The sequence below is a fragment of the Heterodontus francisci genome, chromosome 26 (assembly GCF_036365525.1).
Source record: "Heterodontus francisci isolate sHetFra1 chromosome 26, sHetFra1.hap1, whole genome shotgun sequence".
Taxonomy (NCBI): Eukaryota; Metazoa; Chordata; class Chondrichthyes; order Heterodontiformes; family Heterodontidae; genus Heterodontus; species Heterodontus francisci.
Window position 1 is genome coordinate 51,393,656 of NC_090396.1, and position 19,917 is coordinate 51,413,572.

At 46.5% G+C, this 19,917-nt stretch overlaps 1 long non-coding RNA gene across 2 annotated transcripts in view; it reads right to left on the bottom strand.

Annotated features, from left to right (window-relative positions):
• LOC137384561 (uncharacterized) overlaps nt 1–19,917 on the bottom strand; it is a 43,745-nt gene that overhangs the window by 16,732 nt on the left and 7,096 nt on the right. For both annotated transcript variants that reach the window (XR_010977604.1, XR_010977603.1), the window contains exons 2-3: nt 18,599–18,875; nt 8,889–9,037 (exon numbers count right to left, since the gene is read on the bottom strand). This is a non-coding gene — a long non-coding RNA (uncharacterized lncRNA). The remainder of the gene's footprint in view (nt 1–8,888; nt 9,038–18,598; nt 18,876–19,917) is intronic.

Sequence of the window (19,917 nt, forward strand, 5' to 3'; positions counted from 1 at the left end):
AAAGTTTTCATTATGTTCTGGACTGCAGGCAACAATTTTTTTTTATTTATACCCAGATTTATTTGGCTTATATTTTTTCATCCAATACATCATCAGTCATCCACACCAGGTGTAATCACATTACAAGCCTGAATTGGCCTAAATTTGTCATAGTTAATTTTCAGATTATGTGAATTTGATTTATTTCAGACATTTCAGATTTAGATGTACCTGAGTTTAAAAAAAAGTTCATTAATGTGCATGCAAGCATGTCAGAGTTCCTTGCAGTCATGCCAGGCAGTAAGTGAGTGGTCCTGGAAGAAAAGTCAATATAAAGACGGGTCTGTGTCTGTCCACTCTTCAGTAGGGAGTATATAGCTGCGCTCCCTCATGTTCCAATGGGAGTGGGACAATATCAAGTCTTCTTTAAAATTGTTTATTTGGATCAATTTTGCAATGAACTGAATTTTAGAACTCACCCCAAGCCTCCAAATCATCAACCCCACCTCTTGTCCCAGTCGCCACCCCCCCACCTCCCCTCCCCCCAATCCTCCCTCCCCCGATCATCACCCCCATCCCCCTCCTTCTGATCATCACACCCACCTCCCTCACCTTGATTGTCCGTCCCTTCGATCATCACCCCACTTCCCTGCCCAGATTGTCTCTCCATCACTGACTGTAACCACTACCTCCTGCCCCCAATCATCAACTCCACCTCCCTCCCGCCCAGATCATCACCGCCCCCCCCCCCCATCTCCCACTGTCGATCGATCATCGCACCCATGATCATCACCCCAGCTCCTTCCCCCCTGATCATCACTTCCAACTCCCTCCCCCCTATCATCACACCCTTGATCATCACCCCAGCTCCCTCCCCACCCGATTGTCACACCCCTGATCGTTACACCCTTGATTATCACTCCCAGTTCCCTCCCCCGATCATCACACCCATGAACATCACCCCACCTTCCCCACCATTCCTCTCCCAGCCGCCATTTGCCTCTCCATCCAATCACCATCTCCACCCCTCCCCCCGCCCAACCCCATCCCTTGCACTCTGATGCCAATAGCAGCCCAATCTTCAATCACACTTTACTGGTGAGCTGCCTGTCACTGTCCATGGCTCAGCAGCCAATGATAATTTGCTTTAAGCCTTACCATTCAGTCACCAAGATAATTCCATGCATCTGTGCACCCACCCCCACCCAACATGCCAACAAAAGGGTGTGCCCACATTTGTAGACCAAGATGCCTCACACTAGACCACCAGAGATCACAGAATAGACATGAAAAATTTGAAACAGTGAATACACCAGTGATGCTAATTTCCTACTCAGGATAATCTTAATCTACTTTGCAACTTATTTAATTCTTGTTCTTTATTTTAATCTTACAAGAGAGATTCTTGCTATTTCAAATATGTTCTTTGCTCTGTTCATGTATAAGCAGTTTGTTCAACAATTGCAATGCCAAAACTACTCAGAACCATATCCAGTATATGGGTTGGATGCATTGATGCGTTGAATAAAGAAGCACCAAGGGAGCCTGAAAAATCTATAGCACTTTGCATTTGTGTGGAATAATTGTACAATCAGGCCAAGCTCAGGTTGGTATTGCCTCTGCTGACATTTAAAAATTAGATGATCAGTAGGAAGTGAGCATCTTGGCTTATTGCCACCAATAAGAGCTGGGCTGCCATGAGATAACAATATAAAAAGAGGTCAGTTGTGATCGGTACCTGAATTAACCACCTACAGAGCTGCAGCACAATAGTAGGAGTGAGTACTCAGGCTTACTCAACCTCCAGGTTTAATAGGGCTTTAGAAACCTGGAATTTGGATATTTGTGTCCAAAGTCAAGGTCGTATACACGCTGCCAAGGATTAGACATATATCAGACTACTGCCAATAGACTGTCAGGGATCACACATAAATACATCTATAAATCACCACAAAACATGGCTCTTTGCTGTCACTGGACTGCCAGGATGTTTATCCCTAAAATCTGCAAGGCTTACCCTTTATCACTCCCTGGATCAGACATGGAACTAAACATCTCCACAATAATCTGTTAGGAACCAGACACTTCTGCAAGACGCAGCCATAGCTCAGTTGGTAGCAGTCTGGCCTCTAAGTCAGATTTAGACCCCGCTCCAGATACTTGAGCACAAACTCTAGGTTGACACCTAGAGCCCAGGCTAATGCTAGCTTTTAATTCCAGATTTATTAATTGAATTCAAATTTCACCATCTGCTGTGGTGGGATTTGAACCCATAGGCTCAGAGCATTAGCCTGGGCTCTGGATCACTAATCCAATGATATTACCACCACGCCACTGCCTCCCCAGGTTTCAGATGAGACGTTAACCTGAGATCTCACCTGCCCTCTCAGGTGGACGTAAAAGATCCCATGGCAGTATTCGAAGAAGAGCATGGGTGTTCTCTCTAATATTTATTCTCTTATCCAACATCATTAAAACAAATTACCTGGTCATTAGCACATTACTGTTTGTGGAAGTTTGCTGTGAGGAAATTGGCTGCTGTGTTTCCTACATTAAAACAGTGACTACAATTCCAAGTACTTCATTGGTTGTAAAGCACTTTGGGACATTCTGAGGTTGTGAAAGATGTGATTATAGCTGTAAATACTTTCTTTTTAGTCGGGGATTTAGAACATACTAATGTGGGTATGGGTAGTGGTCAGCTTGTTCTGAGATTTAGGTACTGACAGGGCTTAAAATGGCCTACTTCAAATGACAAGTGTAGTTTTTACTCATCTCTAGCAGCCCGACAATAATACCAGTAGGGTAACATGGATCATCACGTTCTCCTCTTCCACCTCCACATTCCACCCTACCAAGCTTCCCCCACCCCCCCCACCCCACACAACGCCCACCTCAATGTGGAGATGAGCTTCAGCCGAAGCTGCATTTACACAGTGAGATCATGTTAAATTCAGAACACAATGAAGTCATGCAAAGAGGCAATGTTAAGTTACCCGTCTGACTCTTGTGTTTTTCTGGGCTGCAAATAATCACAGGACATTTGGAGTTTACAGCAGTCTCATGCAAATCTGCTGTTGTGGAAGAAAAGGTGGGAAACTTTACAACGATGGTAACTTAAGAGTAAACAAATTTCACACTAAGAAGATCTACCAAAATATCAACTATGAATTTTCAATATATGTGAATTTATATTCAATGTAATATAAAAGTAGTTACAATCACTGTATTAATGCATGTAAACACTAATAGCACAAATATATAACATACGTACCACATAGGAGCTGTCTGTCACTCAGACAGCAGACATGCACCATTTATGAGATGTGCATCATTTATATGACTACAATATTTTTAGGGGTATCAGAAAAAAAATCCATATACAACACAGCTTGTCGAACCCATTGATTGGCTTCTCTGCTGTGCTGGACATAAAGGCCTGTTTCAGTGCTGTACATTCTATATAGTCCTATGTAATACAATGTGCCCAGTTTAGAGTATATACCGGAGTTGAACCTGACAACACAAGTACTAGATGTAAATCGTTAACTTTTACCCAGTAAATACTTTAGGCAGCTAGCGATTTGCACAAAAGACACAGTACCAACAGAAAAAAGGAACAATTTTGAGAAACATGACAGCACTCTGCAGTGCCATCCCATCTCACAAGCCAACAGCTTACATATGTAGTGAAGGTAGTGCAAAAATTTTCTGGGAGATGTCCGATGTTAAGTGGCTACCATGCTGCCATGATCATTCACTCATTCATCATCTGCAGTACTCAATGTGTCAGGCTTTGCTTTGAACTTTCAATTATTTACAAGGTGCTCCTGTCTTCTGCCTGCAAAAGGCCAATTAATCATGAGCAGGCCTGGCCCTGGAATTCTACACAACTTCTGTGCAAGCACTAGTAAACAAGGGGCTAGGATGATACTTGATCAATGAGTCACTCTGACATTCTTACACTATAATCAATAAAATATACCACAGAGGGGAGATGAGGAGAATTGTTTTTAATGCAGCGGGTTATGATGATCTGGAATGCACTGTCTGAAAGGTTGGTGGTAGTAGATTCAGTAGTAACTTTCCAAAGGGAATTAGATACATAGTTAAAAAGGAAATATTTGTCGGGTTATGGGGAAAGAGCAGCAGAGTGGACAGCTCTTTCAAAAAGCCAGCGCAGCCACGATGGGCTAAATGACCTCCTTCTTTGCTGTAAGCCTCTAACATTGCAGCCGTGCAATCTGTGGTACATTTTATTGATCACAGTGCCAAGATGACAATATGACTTATGGGTCAGGTCTCACAAAAAAGGCTGACATTCAAAATGAATCAGGAGTGGTGGAGGGCAATTTTCATAGGTGATGGAAATTGGGTGAATGGTGGGCATTTACCGTGCTCTCTCTGCCCAATGGTGTCGGCAGGGAGCCCGTACCATTTTCGTGCCCAAGCATAATTTAAATGAAATTGGTGAGATGCCTGCGCTAATCATATTCCCTATAGGCAGCTCACCTACTGGGAGGGCAAGAAACATCTGCAGGACAGCTGCTACTTAAAGGCAGTACCTTAAAGGGGAGGTACATTCATCAATGGTGGATAACAGACAATGATATTCTGGAGCAACAGGTAGCATGACTTCAACCAGAGACCTTAGATTCTCTCATGCAGTGGTGAAGATGTTTATATATGGCAAGGCAGTAGCAGGAAGGAGGCCCTCTTCCTCTCTGATCATTGTTGGATCCCCACATTTATCAGCAGCAATGGAAAGAGGTGGAAGAACATGTAACTGCTACAAGAACTGTTGCCAGGACCTGACAGCAGTGCAGGAAATAACTTAATGAGCTCACCCAGACTGTCAAGGTAAGTCTCCCCTTCATATCTCTCACTCTCTGTACAGCTTTGCTTAGCCCTACATTAGCACTGTCAACCATTCCCTCCCCCCAACCCTGCCCCACAGCCTATGCCTCTTCTCCAATCAGAACAGGACACTTCATTACATTTCCTTCTGCTTTCAATCATGTCATCAAGATCTGCTACTGCCCTGACAACTATTTCCCCCTCTTGGTCTTACTTGCAGCTTCTTCATGTCAACATACATACTATGGTAAGCTGCCTCAAGCACCTTCAAACCCTTCGACAGGATACACACTTCCACTCTTCTAGCAGGGGAAGCTGGCATACAACAAGAGGCAGAGTACTAGAACAGGAGGAGATCCTGCCTCAATACAGACACTGACACCAATGCAGGTGGTGGCCATCAGTATTGACAGCGAAAGGGCACATTGTGCTGGAAGTGGCCATGTTGGAGGCCACATACAGCAGGCATTCAGGTACCTTCCTTCACTGGCATACACTCAGAGCAACAATCTGGTGGTACATTGCAGTTAGTTATCTGCTACCATTTACACTTACCACTATGTGCCAATGCTCGTCCATCTCCTCTTTTGTGGATCTTTCAGGTGACAGCTGCACTGACAGAAGGTCAGACACTCTCCAATCCCTCTTCCCCAGTACATGCACTGTCGCATGCTGTGCCCCTTCCAAGCACCAGTAACTTGAGCAACAGGTGAAGCTGGCCATTTCACACTGCTACTGTGCAGTAGCAATACAAGTGGTATTTTCCACTAACAGAATTCTGCCGTCAAGCCAAAAGGACGTTCTGCCTCCCACACAAATCGGTAATATTGTATATGAATTCCAGTACCACTGCAATGCCAGGTGTGTAGGCTGTACGTTCCAACGACTGGCAGATCATATCAAACTGCACGTCCCTTCGACCGTTCACAAGAGGCAGAGTATTGAACATACTCAACCAGCCTGTACTTGCAAAACTTAGAACACAATGTCTAACGTTAGATGTGATTCTATGATTGGACAGCACTTACTAAACAATCACGAGTATGCTAATAATTACACTAATAACCAATTTAAAATTATCAGTCAGGCTCGCAATGTAGCCCTCATATACTTGCTAGGAGCTACATATATTCATATGCAGGGACCTGTCCTCTGCAGGCAAACCTTTTTTTTGAATTAAACAAAACCGTGGGGGACAATAGTTCCCTGGTTCTCCATGGCAATGCCTCGACCAGAGTCGACTTGCCAACCAATCAGCACTCTTTTCTCGTGCAGTATAAATTTGAAATGTGGCATCCTTGTGTCCATCCTGATGCGTGCAATACAAAAAGCTTCAACAGCATGTCTCTCTTTTTAGCAATAACTTACCACAGAGTTAAAAATTCACTTGCACTTGAATGGACAAGCCCTAACTTTTTCTGGCATGTTTAGTGGGTGGCAATGCACAGCAAGCTCATGCCCTTCATGTGTTCAAATGCCGAACCTCTCGGCAAGGTACTGGTATTGCAAAGCTTGTGGGGGAGCAGGGCAACTCAGACAGCAACCTCCTGATTTCCACATTTAACTGCACATGCGGGGAAGCCAGAAGTTGCTCTCTGATTTACTTGCGGTGATAGCCTCACTGTCATTGCTACCGCAAAATCCTGGCCATTATGGTACATCAAATTGTCTCTCAAAAATTACCAGTGTTTGACCGGACAGGATATGTTGTTCCCTTTAAATAGCACTCAAAATGGTTGCCTCCCAACTTGCACTACCCATCTTTGTGGGCAGGTTCAGGAAATGGTGGAGATATCACTTGACCCCAAGTAATATATACCTCTGGCTGTATCCGAGGGGAGCTTTGGCCACCTAAATCAAGGTCCATTCAAAATTTTTAAAGTTTGGACAACTAGTGGAAAGGTGCTACTTTGGTCCCACTACTGACCCAATTTTAAGGACAAACAGGGCAATAGCAAGACGTAAATCACCCCTTAGTCTTGTGTCATAAACATAGCAGTAGCACTAATTGAGCAACTTGTTTAGAAATGAAGTTCTCATCAAAAAGACCCAAGCAAGTGAGGGGCATATGGTTGCCATGCCAATGAATGTAAAGCATTTTTTTTTGCTTCTTGGCATGGTGACAGGCCAGTTAAGGATGGAAATCGAACACTACATTCTGTCTGTAGACATTGGGATGTTGTAGTTTGCTGCTCAGCGCTGATTGACTTTGGTGGGTGCGGATGGCTGAAACGGAGTTCAGTTGCAAAGATAAATGTAGCTTTATCAGCCCTCATTTTAATTTGGGGCAGGAATCAGAAGGGGCAGGAATCAGAAGGGCCAGGACCGAAACAGGCAGCTGCGTGGGGCACAGAGGATTTTAACTACAAGGGCCTCATCTGCACAACCCCAGTCAGATTCCCCACTCAAAACCAAAGGGAAGCGGCAGCAGGCCAGCGTAATGTCAGGCAGCAGGAGGCAAAGAATGATCCCGGCATTCAGGTAAGTCACAGGTAGGGGGTTTGGCGAGGGCTTTGTGATGGAGGGAGAGGAAGCCGATCTAGGCTTCATAGGACACTGAAGTTGCCAACTGTGACAAATAGAAGAATTATTACTACTGTGCCAGCTTTTCTAGGCATCTTTGGTATTGCTCATGTAGAGATTGAATACTTTTATCAAGCCAAGATGCTAAATGATTGTAACTTTAGTCTGTAAGATTAAGATTGTAACTTAACATCCTGTAAAAATGAGAGATGGGTCAATAATATTATATCCAAGCATCACAGATTAACCCATTTGCTCTGATGCCAAATTGTTGACCAGAGTGCAGGATGATGTAGCAATAATTTAATATTCTTATTTCTTATTATGTGGATTGCAGGTGCTTGTATATGTCTATCAGAGATACTAGTCTGTAGTTATTAGATGGGTATATATTTCTTTCCCTGCCTATTGCTGGGTTTCTATACAATATGCTTGCCATTCTAATGGCCGAAACACACCCAATTTTCTAGTGCTCTACTGACAGTATGTATCTAATTTCCTTTCGGTCTCATAGAGGGGCCCCTCCTCCTTTTTTTTGTTTGAACAGTAGATTAGAAGTTTGGACAGCTCAATCTGAGCTGTGGTTCAATTGGTTGACTCTTGTCTTTAAGTCAGAAGGTTGTGGGTCAAGACCCACTCCAGGAGTTTAGAATTAAAATTTAGGCTGATGCTCCAATGCATAGTTGAGGGACTGCTGCACTGTCAGTTGTGCAGTCTTTCAGATGAAATGTTAAACTGAGGCCCTGACTGCCCTCTCAGGTGGACATGAAAGATCTCATGGCACTATTCTGAGGAAAAGTAGGGGAGTTTTACCTCATGTCCTGGTCAATATATATCCCTCAATCAACATCACAGAAACAGACTGTCTGCTCATTATCACATTGCTGTTTGTGAGAGCATACTGTGTGCAAATTAGTTGCCCTGTTTCCTACATTACAGTGACTACACTTCAAAAGTACTTCATTGGCTGTAAAGTGCTTTGGGGTGTCCCAAGGTTGTGAAAGGCACCATATAAATGCAAGTCTTTCTTTTCTGTCAAATTAACACAGATGCTCAGAATAAACTATGTTGTGAATTGAGCAGTTAAACAAATGAAGTAATTTGGTAAGTCAATGTGCCTAAACTATTCATATTAATTTTTTGTTTGAGTTTGCCAAGCACATGACAACATCATAGTAATGTAAAGTTTAATTGTTTGTTCTTTGTGAATCACAATTGTCATAAATATGAACTGGTCTTTTTAAAAATTGTATTGATCCATCACTTCATAGGTATCAGTCTCAGTTTCAGACACAATAATATGGGCAGAAATGAGGATAGTGGAGCATTGAAATAGTTTACATCTCCTAAAAGTAGTGTACATTCAATAAATATCTACTTTGAGGTTTGTATGGTTGGAAAATATCACATAGCTTATCACTGTTCATAATTTCAGATCAATGATTCACAGCAACTTCCTATATCTAATTAAGAAGAAATCTATAATGATCACCCTAATGTAACTATCTGTGAATAATTCATAGATTTACCTGCTTCACTGGATGTCTCTCAGCATTCCTTGCTTCAATCATTACATGGAGCTCCTCTCAACAATCATGTTGCACTCATGCTGTTGCTACCCAGTTTCATCCTGGATGAAAGAAGTACGATGGTGGGCAGAAGTAGTACAGTATGGGACCTAAACAATGCAAATACAGTTTATAATGGTTGTGTTTTGACCATTTCAGGGAATACTGTTTTTCATTCAAGAGAATTAAATATACCTTCCTTTGTAGATCCTTTATCCTAGGACAATATTCCTTGTGGAAAATTAATTTGGATAATCTTAATCCTTTCCCTGAGGACAGTGGTCTACAGCACATGTTTCCCTTTAATTTATCTTTAATTGGAACTGATTTGGCAACTCTATTCAGAAGGACAGATGGTGCAGGAAAAATTGTAACAGTTGCAATAGAGCAGGAAAAGGTAGTTTTAAGATGAGAATGAAGGACAAGTTTTTGAGGTAATCTAGCACGAGCTTCAATTATGTGTAGCTCATGGTATACCGAGTTAGTGAATGTGTGTCAGTGAATATGGACTAGCACGTTCCCAGTTTCCAGCATTTATCATGTTGAAGGTCTTACTCTGCACATAATTCCACCACTTGATGTGTGCTTTGTGCAGAGTCAGTGATAATAGAATCCATTATGGCTACCTGCATAATTATATGGCCTACAGTTTCACAGTTGCACAAAAGAGTTGACCCCATGGACACAGCTGCTTTGCAAATGCATTTTTTTCAGTCAAGCCATTGACTCAATAATTTCAAATGCAGAGTCCAGATGGACAAAGACTGTGATGTTCCCTTTTCTTTTATCCTTGGATTACAACTGGATCTTGACCTGCTGCACCTATTCGTATTGTCTTGCTTTTTTGGCCACCTGTTACCAGCCTGATTCCACCTCATGAATCGCAAATAGTAGTCCTTTGTACTTCTGCCCAGCTGCTCTTATACTGGGTTAATCTCACCTGCACAGTATCAGTCAGTGAAGTACCTTTAGAGCTTTGTTTTCGCCCCCTTCTTCTCTGAAGGTAATGACCTGTGGTGACGTGTAGGTGCAAAGGCACTAGCTGACTTCCCTGTCCCTCATCCAAATGCACATTCTTCTTGTGTGAGCCTAAACATTCAGTAAACATCATCCAGCTGGTCCAAAAATAATCCAAAATCAAATTTTAAGGCTATTTTAACGAAAGGGTGATGAAAATGCAGGAGATGTCATTAATGACAGCCTGAACTGTTACTAGTGCATCAAATGTATCAAAAAGAGTCTTGGCAAGGCACTTTTAAATATCTTGTGGGAGGGGAGGGGGGAGAGAAAAATGTGGTTATTAGGCATTTCATTCATAAAATCGTGTTGTCCTATGAGGGCTTCACTGTAGTATTTGTTTTTCTAACCCAAGTTAGACTCCAACCACTTCAGATGCAATAGATAGATTCCGCCAGAGTGGTGCTGGATTCATTGTTCCTCCCTCATAGCAGGGCAGCCTCGCTGCTGACAGGAAGCTGATAAGGCGCAAGGAGTTTTTACCAAAATTGATTGACAGATGCCAGCAGGTTGCCAGGCAACCTGAATGCATGCTGGGATAGAGAATCTGGTATTACACTGACTGCCTACTTACACTGCAGTGTGCCCTTAAGTGAAACTGGTAGGAAATCCACCCCCAAAGAAAGGGAAGGGGTGTTTGGAAGTTGCAATTGTGCAGCATTTGCAATAACAAGTCCTGCCCTGATTACCCTTTATGTTCCACTATAAATGGGATATTAGCTTCCGCCCAAATACCCATAGTCACCTCTTTTACACGTTTATATTTGTGCCCTGGTTCCAGGAGAGTAGAGTTCAAATGGAAACTCGTGACTTCCGTAGCTCTGCTTTTCTCCATTAAGATCCTCCTTAAAACCTACCTCTTTTGTAGCTTTTGGTCACCTGTTCTAATATCTCCTTATGTGGCTGGTACCAAATCTAGTTTGATAATGCTCTCAGGAAGTGCTTTGGGATATTTTACTACATTAAAGGCACTATATAAATGCAAGTTGTTGTTGTTTTTCCTGGCCAGTCAAGGAGGCACTTGCTTTCCACATCTCTGACCTCCATTTGGGGCTTCTTAATGCTGTTGATAATTTGTAGCTAGCATTATGGTGTGGCTTTGCCACTGTCGATATAAAGATGCATCCTAAAAGCGGCATTGTGTGTGGAACTTCCCTGATGAGAGATCAAGAAGGCTCACTGCAGTGGTATCATAGATATGGATGATGGACAGCAGTCATCACAGATATCACTGGGGGTCATGCTGAAAGGTCGGCAGATTTTCAACTTGCCATTCGGGTGTAAAACGGGAGTGGCTGTGGATCTTTTGCCCTTTATAGAAACCATTCGATTTTCATTTCCATTGAAATGGGTGTGTGATCCTCAAAAAACAGATTTATGCCCTGATGGCAAGCTGAAAATCTAGCCAATATCGCCAGTTAGTCGTAAATAGACAGTAATGAGGAAGGTTAATATTAAAATGTCTAACTTCAATACTAGAGTTAGATTGCAGCCAACGATTGGATACTGGTATCTGTCATCTGCAATATAACTCAGGCAAAACCTTGTCAGTTTAATGCAAGATGCTCTGATTCTGACCAGTGCCTAGGTACAGCAACAACAGCCCTCTACATAGCAAATAGGAGCAGGAGTAGGCCATTCGGCTCTTTGAGCATGCCCTGCCATTCAACGAGATCTTGGCTGATCTCCTACCTCAATGCTATTTTCCTACACAATCCCCATCTCCCTTGATATCTTTAATATCTAGAAATCTATCGATCCCTATCTTGAATACACTCAATGACTGAGACTCCACAACCCTCTAGGGTACAGAATTCCAAAGATTCACCACCCTCTGAGTGAAGAAATTCCTCCTCATCTTAGTCCTAAATGGCCTACCTCTTATTCTGAGGCTGTGGCCCCTGGTTCTAGATACCCTCCCAGCCAGGGGAAACACCCTTCCTGCATCTACCCTATCAAGCCCTGTAAGAATTTTGTATTCTGCAATGAGATCACCTCTCTTTCCTCTAAACTCTAGAGAATATAGCCACAGACACCTAAATCTCTCCTCATAGGACAATCCTGCCATCCCAGGGATCAGTCTGGTGAACCTTCGGTGTACTCCCTCTATGGAATGTATATTCTTCCTTAGGTGAGGAGACCAAAACTGTACACAATACTCCAGGTCCAGTCTCACTAATTGCAGCAAGACTTCCCTACTCCTGTAGAGAGAGAGAGAGAGAGAGAGAGATATGTCATAGAGTCATACAGCACTGAAACAGGCCCTTCGCCCACTGAGTCTGTGCCAACCATCAACCACCCATTTATATTAATCCTACATTGATCCCATATTCCCTACCCTCCCTTGATTCTCCTACCACCTACCTACACTAGGGGCAATTTACAATGGCCAATTTACCTATCAACCTGCAAGTCTTTGGCTGTGGGAGGAAACCGGAGCACCCGGCGGAAACCCACGCAGTCACAGGGAGAACTTGCAAACTCCACACAGGCAGTACCCAGAACCGAACCCGGGTCGCTGTAGCTGTGAGGTTGCACTGCGCCACTGTGCCACCCCTAACTCAAATCCTCTTGCAATAAAGGCCAACATACCATTTGCCTTCCTAATTTCTTGCTGCACCGCTATGTTAGCTTTCAGTGACTAGTGAACAAAGAGACCCAGGTCCCTTTAGACATCAACACTTTCCAATCTCTCACCATTTAAGAAATAGTCTGCATTTCTGTTTTTCCTACCGAAGTGGAGAACTTCACATTTTTCCACATTATATTCCATCTGCCATGTTTGTGTGGTTTCGATAAAGGGTGGACGATCCACAACCAATCCTGTTTTACCTCCAAATAACAAGTTGAAAATCTCTCAACTTTTTAGTATGACCCCCAGTGGCATTGGTGATGACTGCTGTCCATCATGGCAGATATACATCTGTGTGACCCCACATGTACAGAGTTACATTCTGAAGCAGTTAGGATTTTAATGTTTGCAGAGCACCGACACGGTGTCTGCTTACTGCTAACACTGTAATTAAAGGTGTGATTTTGCAATGGGCTGCAGTTATACGACAGCCAACTCAAACTAGTGCGAATCGCCCTCTTGGAGCAGGTTTGGAACCTTTTCACAATATTGTGCTCAGATGTCTGCTCAGCTCCTGTTGCCTGTGTTATGCTACTACATCTAATGAGCAACATAGTTACAGTCTCATGATTAAATGACAATTCAGTAGAGTTGACTAAGCTTTAGAATTTGCTTAAAGATGTAACATGGGGTGGAATATTCTGCTGAATTAGGGACCGTGGGCACGTTACTGAGGCGGGAACGCAGGGCATTATGGGCCTCTCCGGTGGATGCCGGCAGCCCCCACTGTGAGACCAGTGGGAACGCTGCAGAGGGCCGGACTGATGGAGCGGCACTGCAGCTGCCATTAGCATCCACGAAGTGCCTGAAAAGGTGAACAAATATGGCCAGCAGAGACATCCACCTCCACTAGTTCAGAGCTCAATGGCAAGGCTGCAATATGGGCAGGCAGCTACCTTGCCATTTGCTGCCACTGAGCTCCTCCACAGCCTGAACACTAACAATGCTCAGTCTGCCCGCTGTGAGGCCGCCTCCTGTCATCTGGCAGGGACTGACACAGCTAGCGGGGTAGGGTGGTGGGGGGGGGGTTGTGGTGGCTATGCACTATTCACAAGATCGCCTGGCACTCTGTTCAATTGTTCCAAATTGCGCGTAAATTAGCCTAATTGTCTGCAAAAGCGCATGGAAGCAGGAACACGCTGGGCAGCCGACATGATGCCCAAATTTTCAAATTTACTCTCGCCCAGCTTCCGCCTCCTCAGGGATGGTAAGCTTCCGCCCATGCTCTTTTGTCATGGTAAACTAGCTGATTTCACCCAGCGATACGTAAATTGAAAGCTACAGTAAATTAGCTACAGAACAAATATTGTATAGGGGAGTTAAGATTCCAAACGCGGATACTGTGGAACTGTAGGTGCTTGAAACAGATGGCAGGGAAACAGGTGCAGAAAGAATGTACTGTATTACTTTCAGCTTTTTACACTAAGGTGTGAAAAGTCTTGTTAAAAGATACTCTCTGATTGTAATTTACTAAATTTTAGCAGGTTAATACCTTCCACAAAGAAAACCCTTGCTGCACAAATTCCTTCTAAAAATACTGATGAAATGTTCCTACCACCTTCTGCAGATTTAGAAATGTAAGGGTAACAGGTTAACACTGGCTAAGAATAACACACAGAAATGTAGTGCAAGCAAGTTAAGTGTTTGGACATAAACTTTGCTGATCAGAAGTTCTATCCTGTCATGTATTACAATGTTTTCTTAGTCCATGAGATCATGATGATTGAATTGAATTGGGAATGAGTATGAAGCAGTATTTGTCACTGAGGGGTCCAGCTCCCACTTTAGTGTCACAGAAAAAGCTCATTTGAAATAAAAGAAACTGAATTTTGTTTTATCCAAATGTTCTAATTATGTAGGTCCAGCCATTATAGAAATGGTCATAGCAGAGCCCGTGTCAAGTTAACAAAGCCACGGCCAACTTGTCTGCCTGCCTTACATTTTTGTCCTAACCAGTCTGTCAACTGCGGAGGCTTATGGAGAATGCTGCACAAATTTGGCCACCCACAAATGTTCGTCACCATCCTCTGTCTACTCCACGATGATATGCAAGAAGTGATCCTCATGAATGGAACCACCAGACCCCTATCTCAGTCAAGACCGTGGCCGAGCAAGGCTATGTCATCGCACCAACTATCCTCCATTTTTCTCACTACAATGTTACACCTCACCTCCAGCAAACTACCCGCAAGTGTGGAGATAATCTGCAGAAAACATGGGAAACTGTTCAACCTACGCCAGCTTCAATCCAAAACCAAAATCACTCCAACATCAGTCGTTGAGTTTCAGTGTGCAGGTGATGCTGGTGTGCGCGCTCACTCTGAAACTGAGCTCCAGATCATTGCCTCCTCCTCTGAAGCATGGGAGAAAATGTGTCTTTCACTAAACACTCAGAAAACAAAGGTCCTCTTCCAACCATCTCCCACAGCACAACACCACCCCCCCCAATCAAGATCAATAGCAAGATCCTGGAAAATGTGGACGATTTTCCATATCTTGGGAGCTTCCTCTCAGCAAAGGTTCATCATTGCCTTCAATGTGTCAGCTCAGCCTTTGGCCAAATGAGGAACAGAGTACTTGAAGATCAGGATCTCAAACCCAAGACGAAGATCATGGTTTACCGGGCAGCAGTGATTCATGCGCTTCTATATGCTTTGGAGACGTGGGTACCCTACAGTAGGCACCTCAAAGCACTGGAGAAGTATCACCAGAGGTGCCTCCGCAAGATCCTCCAAATCAGTGGCAAGAAAGGTGGTCCAACAGCAGCGTCCTCTCCCAAGCCAACCTGCCCAGCATTAGGGCGCTAATCTCCCAAAACCAACTCTTCTGGGCGGGCTGTGGGGGGTGGGGAAGGGTGGGGGGGGGTGTGGAGAGGATGTGGTGGGAGAGGGAGGGGGGGGGAGGAATGTGGTGGGAGAGGGAGGGAGGTAGGGGAGAGGAATGTGGTGGGAGAGGGAGGGAGGGAGGGGGGGGAGGAATGTGGTGGGAGAGGGAGGGAGGGAGGGGGGGTGGAAAGGGGGTGGTGGGAGGGAGGGAGGAGTGGAAAGGGGGTGGTGGGAGGGAGGGAGGGGGGTGGAAAGGGGGTGGAGGGAGGGGGGGTGGAAAGGGGGGGAGGGGGGGTGGAAAGGGGGTGGAGGGAGGGAGGGAGGGAGGGGGGTGGAAAGGGGGTGGTGGGAGGGAGGGGGGTGGAAAGGGTGGTGGGAGGGAGGGGGATGGAAAGGGGGTGTTTGGAGGGAGGGAGGGGGATGGAAAGGGGGTGGTTGGAGGGAGGGTGGGGGGTGGAAAGGGGGTGGTGGGAGGGAGGATGGTGGAAAGGGGGTGGTGGGAGGGAGGGGGGTGGAAAGGGGGTGGTGGGAGGGAGGGGGGGGGGAGGAATGTGGTGGGAGAGGGAGGGGGGAGGAATGTGGTGGGAGAGGGAGGGAGGGAGGGGGGAGAGGAATGTGGTGGGAGGGAGGGAGGTGGAAAGGGGGTGGTGGGAGGGAGGGAGGGGGGTGGAAAGGGGGTGGTGGGAGGGAGGGAGGGGGGTGGAAAGGGGGTGGAGGGAGGGGGGGTGGAAAGGGGGGGAGGGGGGGTGGAAAGGGGGTGGAGGGAGGGAGGGAGGGAGGGGGGTGGAAAGGGGGTGGTGGGAGGGAGGGGGGTGGAAAGGGGGAGGTGGAAAGGGGGTGGTAAGGGGGTGGTGTGAGGGAGGGAGGGGGGGGAGGAATGTGGTGGGGGAGGGAGGGGGGGAGGAATGTGGTGGGAGAGGAAGGGAGGGGGGGAGGAATGTGGTGGGAGAGGGAGGGAGGGGGGGGAGGGAGGGGGGGGAGGAATGTGGTGGGAGAGGGAGGGAGGGGGGGGAGGAATGTGGTGGGAGAGGGAGGGAGGGGAGGGAGGAATGTGGTGGGAGAGGGAGGGAGGGGAGGAATGTGGTGGGAGAGGGAGGGAGGGGGGGGAATGTGGTGGGAGAGGGAGGGAGGGGGGGAGGAATGTGGTGGGAGAGGGAGGGAGGGGGGGGAGGAATGTGGTGGGAGAGGGAGGGAGGGGGGGGAGGAATGTGGTGGGAGAGGGAGGGAGGGGGGGGAGGAATGTGGTGGGAGAGGGAGGGAGGGGGGGAGGAATGTGGTGGGAGAGGGAGGGGGGGGAGGAATGTGGTGGGAGAGGGAGGGAGGGGGGGGAGGAATGTGGTGGGAGAGGGAGGGAGGGGGGTGGAAAGGGGGTGGTGGGAGGGAGGGAGGGGGGGTGGAAAGGGGGTGGTGGGAGGGAGGGAGGTGGGTGGAAAGGGGGTGGTGGGCGGGAGGGAGGGGGGTGGAAAGGGGGTGGTGGGTGGGAGGGAGGGGGGTGGAAAGGGGGTGGTGGGCGGGAGGGAGGGGGGTGGAAAGGGGGTGGTGGGAGGGAGGGAGGTGGAAAGGGGATGGTGTGAGGGAGGGAGGGAGGGGGGTGGAAAGGGGGGGGTGGAAAGGGGGTGGTGGGAGGGAGGGAGGTGGAAAGGGGGTGGTGGGAGGGAGGGAGGGAGGGAGGGGGGTGGAAAGGGGGTGGTGGGAGTGAGGGGGGGGGTGGGAGGGAGGGGGGGAAAAGAGGGTGGTGGGAGAGGGGGGAAAGGGGGTGGTGGGAGAGGGAGTGGGGGGGAAAGGGGGTGGTGGGAGAGGGAGGGGGGGAAGAGGGTGGTGGGAGAGGATTGGAGTGGGGGTGGTGGGAGTGGGGGGAGGGGGTGGTGGGAGAGGTGGGAGGGGGTGGTGGGAGTGGGAGGGGGAGGGGGTGGTGGGAGAGGGTTGGAGTGGGGGAAGGGGGTGGTGGGAGGGGGGGGAAGGGGGTGGTGGGAGGGGGAGAGGGGGGGAAGGGGGTGGTGGAGAGGGAGAGGGAGGGGGGGGAAGGCGGTGGTGGGAGTTGGGGGGAGGCTGTGGTGGGAGAGGGAGGGGGGGGAAGGCAGTGGTGGGAGGGTGGTGGGAGTTGGGGGGAGGCTGTGGTGGGAGTGGGAGAGGGAGGGGGGGTGGAAGGGGGTGGTGGGAGAGGGAAGGGGGGGAAGGGGGTGGTGGGAGAGGGAAGGGGGGGAAGGGGGTGGTGGGAGAGGGAGGGGGGGGAAGGGGGTGGTGGGAGAGGGAGGGGGGGGAAGGGGGTGGTGGGAGAGGGAGGGGGGGGAAGGGGGTGGTGGGAGAGGGAGGGGGGGGAAGGGGGTGGTGGGAGAGGGAGGGGGGGGAAGGGGGTGGTGGGAGAGGATTGGAGTGGGGGGAGGGGGTGGTGGGAGTGGGAGGGGGAAGGGGGTGGTGGGAGAAGGGGGTGGTGGGAGTGGGAGGGGGAAGGGGGTGGTGGGAGTGGGTTGGAGTGGGGGAAGAGGGTGGTGGGAGAGGGTTGGAGTGGGGGTAAGGGGGTGGTGGGAGAGGGAGAGGGAGGGGGGGAAAGGCGGTGGTGGGAGGGTGGTGGGAGTTGGGGGGGAGGGGGTGGTGGGAGAGGGAGGGGGTGGGTGTGGGTAGGGAGATTTCAGCCAAATCTATAAAACTCCATTTTCCACAACAGGCTTTCATCTGTATGTATCCTTTATTTGTTGTTTGCTAATTAAGATTTGAACTTTTCTTATATGAAAATTTCTACCTCAGTATAACAAAGCAATTTTTGATCAAATATAAAATCTGCAATTTTATTACTTATCAGTTTTCTGTGTTCGAGACTTTTTAACTCAATATTTTCATTGAGGGAAATTTCCATTTCACCACAGCTATATAATTTCAACAGGTGCGTGCTATTAAAAGTCTGCAACTCTTTCTCTGTTAAAATAACTGGAATTGCCCACGCAGCATCAACATTTTAGTCATGTAATGATGAAATTTTAGAAAATGTTTATATTGTTCAGTCTTTGAGGATCGATTTTTAGTTATTTAGTAATAGTGTCTATTTTAGGGAAATACTTACACATCTGCTTATGGTGACATCAGCACTTCTGTGCACTTTCCAGAGGTATCGTGGCCTCACAATGTAGGGCTTTCATATACCCCCAACTGCCAATACATAATGTTATTCCAGCTACTAGTGTATGTGTTCTCATAGTTACCTTGATTTTTTTTTAAACTGAATGCTTTCATAACTCGAGCAGTGTGTTTGATTTCCAACAAGATTTTAGTTCCATTCTAGACTCTTTTAACGAATAAGTCAGGCCTTGGTTGAGTTTAGCTGTGCCTGGGCTGGAATCCCACATGACAGTTTAGGAGAGGGAAAATTAACATCATCTGGCTTGGCCAGTTTGAATCCTGTCTGATGGTGGAGCTGCACTTCAAATAGTTCAGGAGAGGCCCACGGTCTGCATTTATCGACCTTCCCAGGTGAGCAGGCTGCGAAGAAAAAAAAACATCATTTTGAAATCCCTTTTATATTTGGTGCAAATGCACTGCTTTGCTGCCACAGATCTTAAAGGGTTAAAGCTGCCGTGATAATGCATTTTCTCCTATCAGCTTCTACAAGCATCATGTGGTTTTACTCATTTTCCTCAGGGGCGAGCAATCCAGCACTCCCCAAAACTAGACAGAACTGGTTTTGGCCCAACATTGGCAGCTGCATATCTTAGTCAGAGTGATTTATTATGATGTGTCACTACCACAAATGTAGTAAATTCCTTTTTTTCCTCATGTGTCTCTCTGTACAAAACAATGAATTATGAAGATAATAAAATTTTAGTGTTGATGACCCTGACACTTTGAAGGACAGTGGGCCTTTTGTTTGATCCTCATAACACTTAAGTTTTTAAACCACTAAAACAATAGGCCTACATCTAAAACTATAACAAATGTAATTTTGTTCTGCCATGTACTGTTGGTAGTTTCATTACGCAGTGTCCTGATAATTTACTGCAGTGAAATTACCCTCTCTAGCTTTGAATGGTTAAAAACAGCAACCAAATCCCCAAGTGGCTGCAGCTGGTCGCCTACAGTTACATAGGTTTGTTTTCTTAATTTAAACTCGTACCTTCAACTTTATATCATTGTTAAAGCACAGCTTTGTTACTGGTCGTTAAGATAAGACATTGTGAGGAGCTCTTACTTGATGCTCGCAATGATCTGGAGCTGTATTAAGCTCCCCGCTCCCTTTGGGAACCAGGAAGGCATATTATAATATAGCAAGATAAGACAAAGGTAACCAAATGATAATTACTGCAGGGAATTAACACTTAATGAGGCAGTGGTGAATTTTATGCTGGATTACGGGACAGGGAGCTAATTAAAGTATGAGACAATAGCTTGATGCTTTAATTAGTTCAAACTCCCCTATTCTCGCATAAAACTTGCTGAATCAATTACAGTAGCTATTTATAGTTGAGAATGAACAGTTTTAAAACATGTTTTTTACAGATATTTTGCTGTTTATTCCATTAGCAGC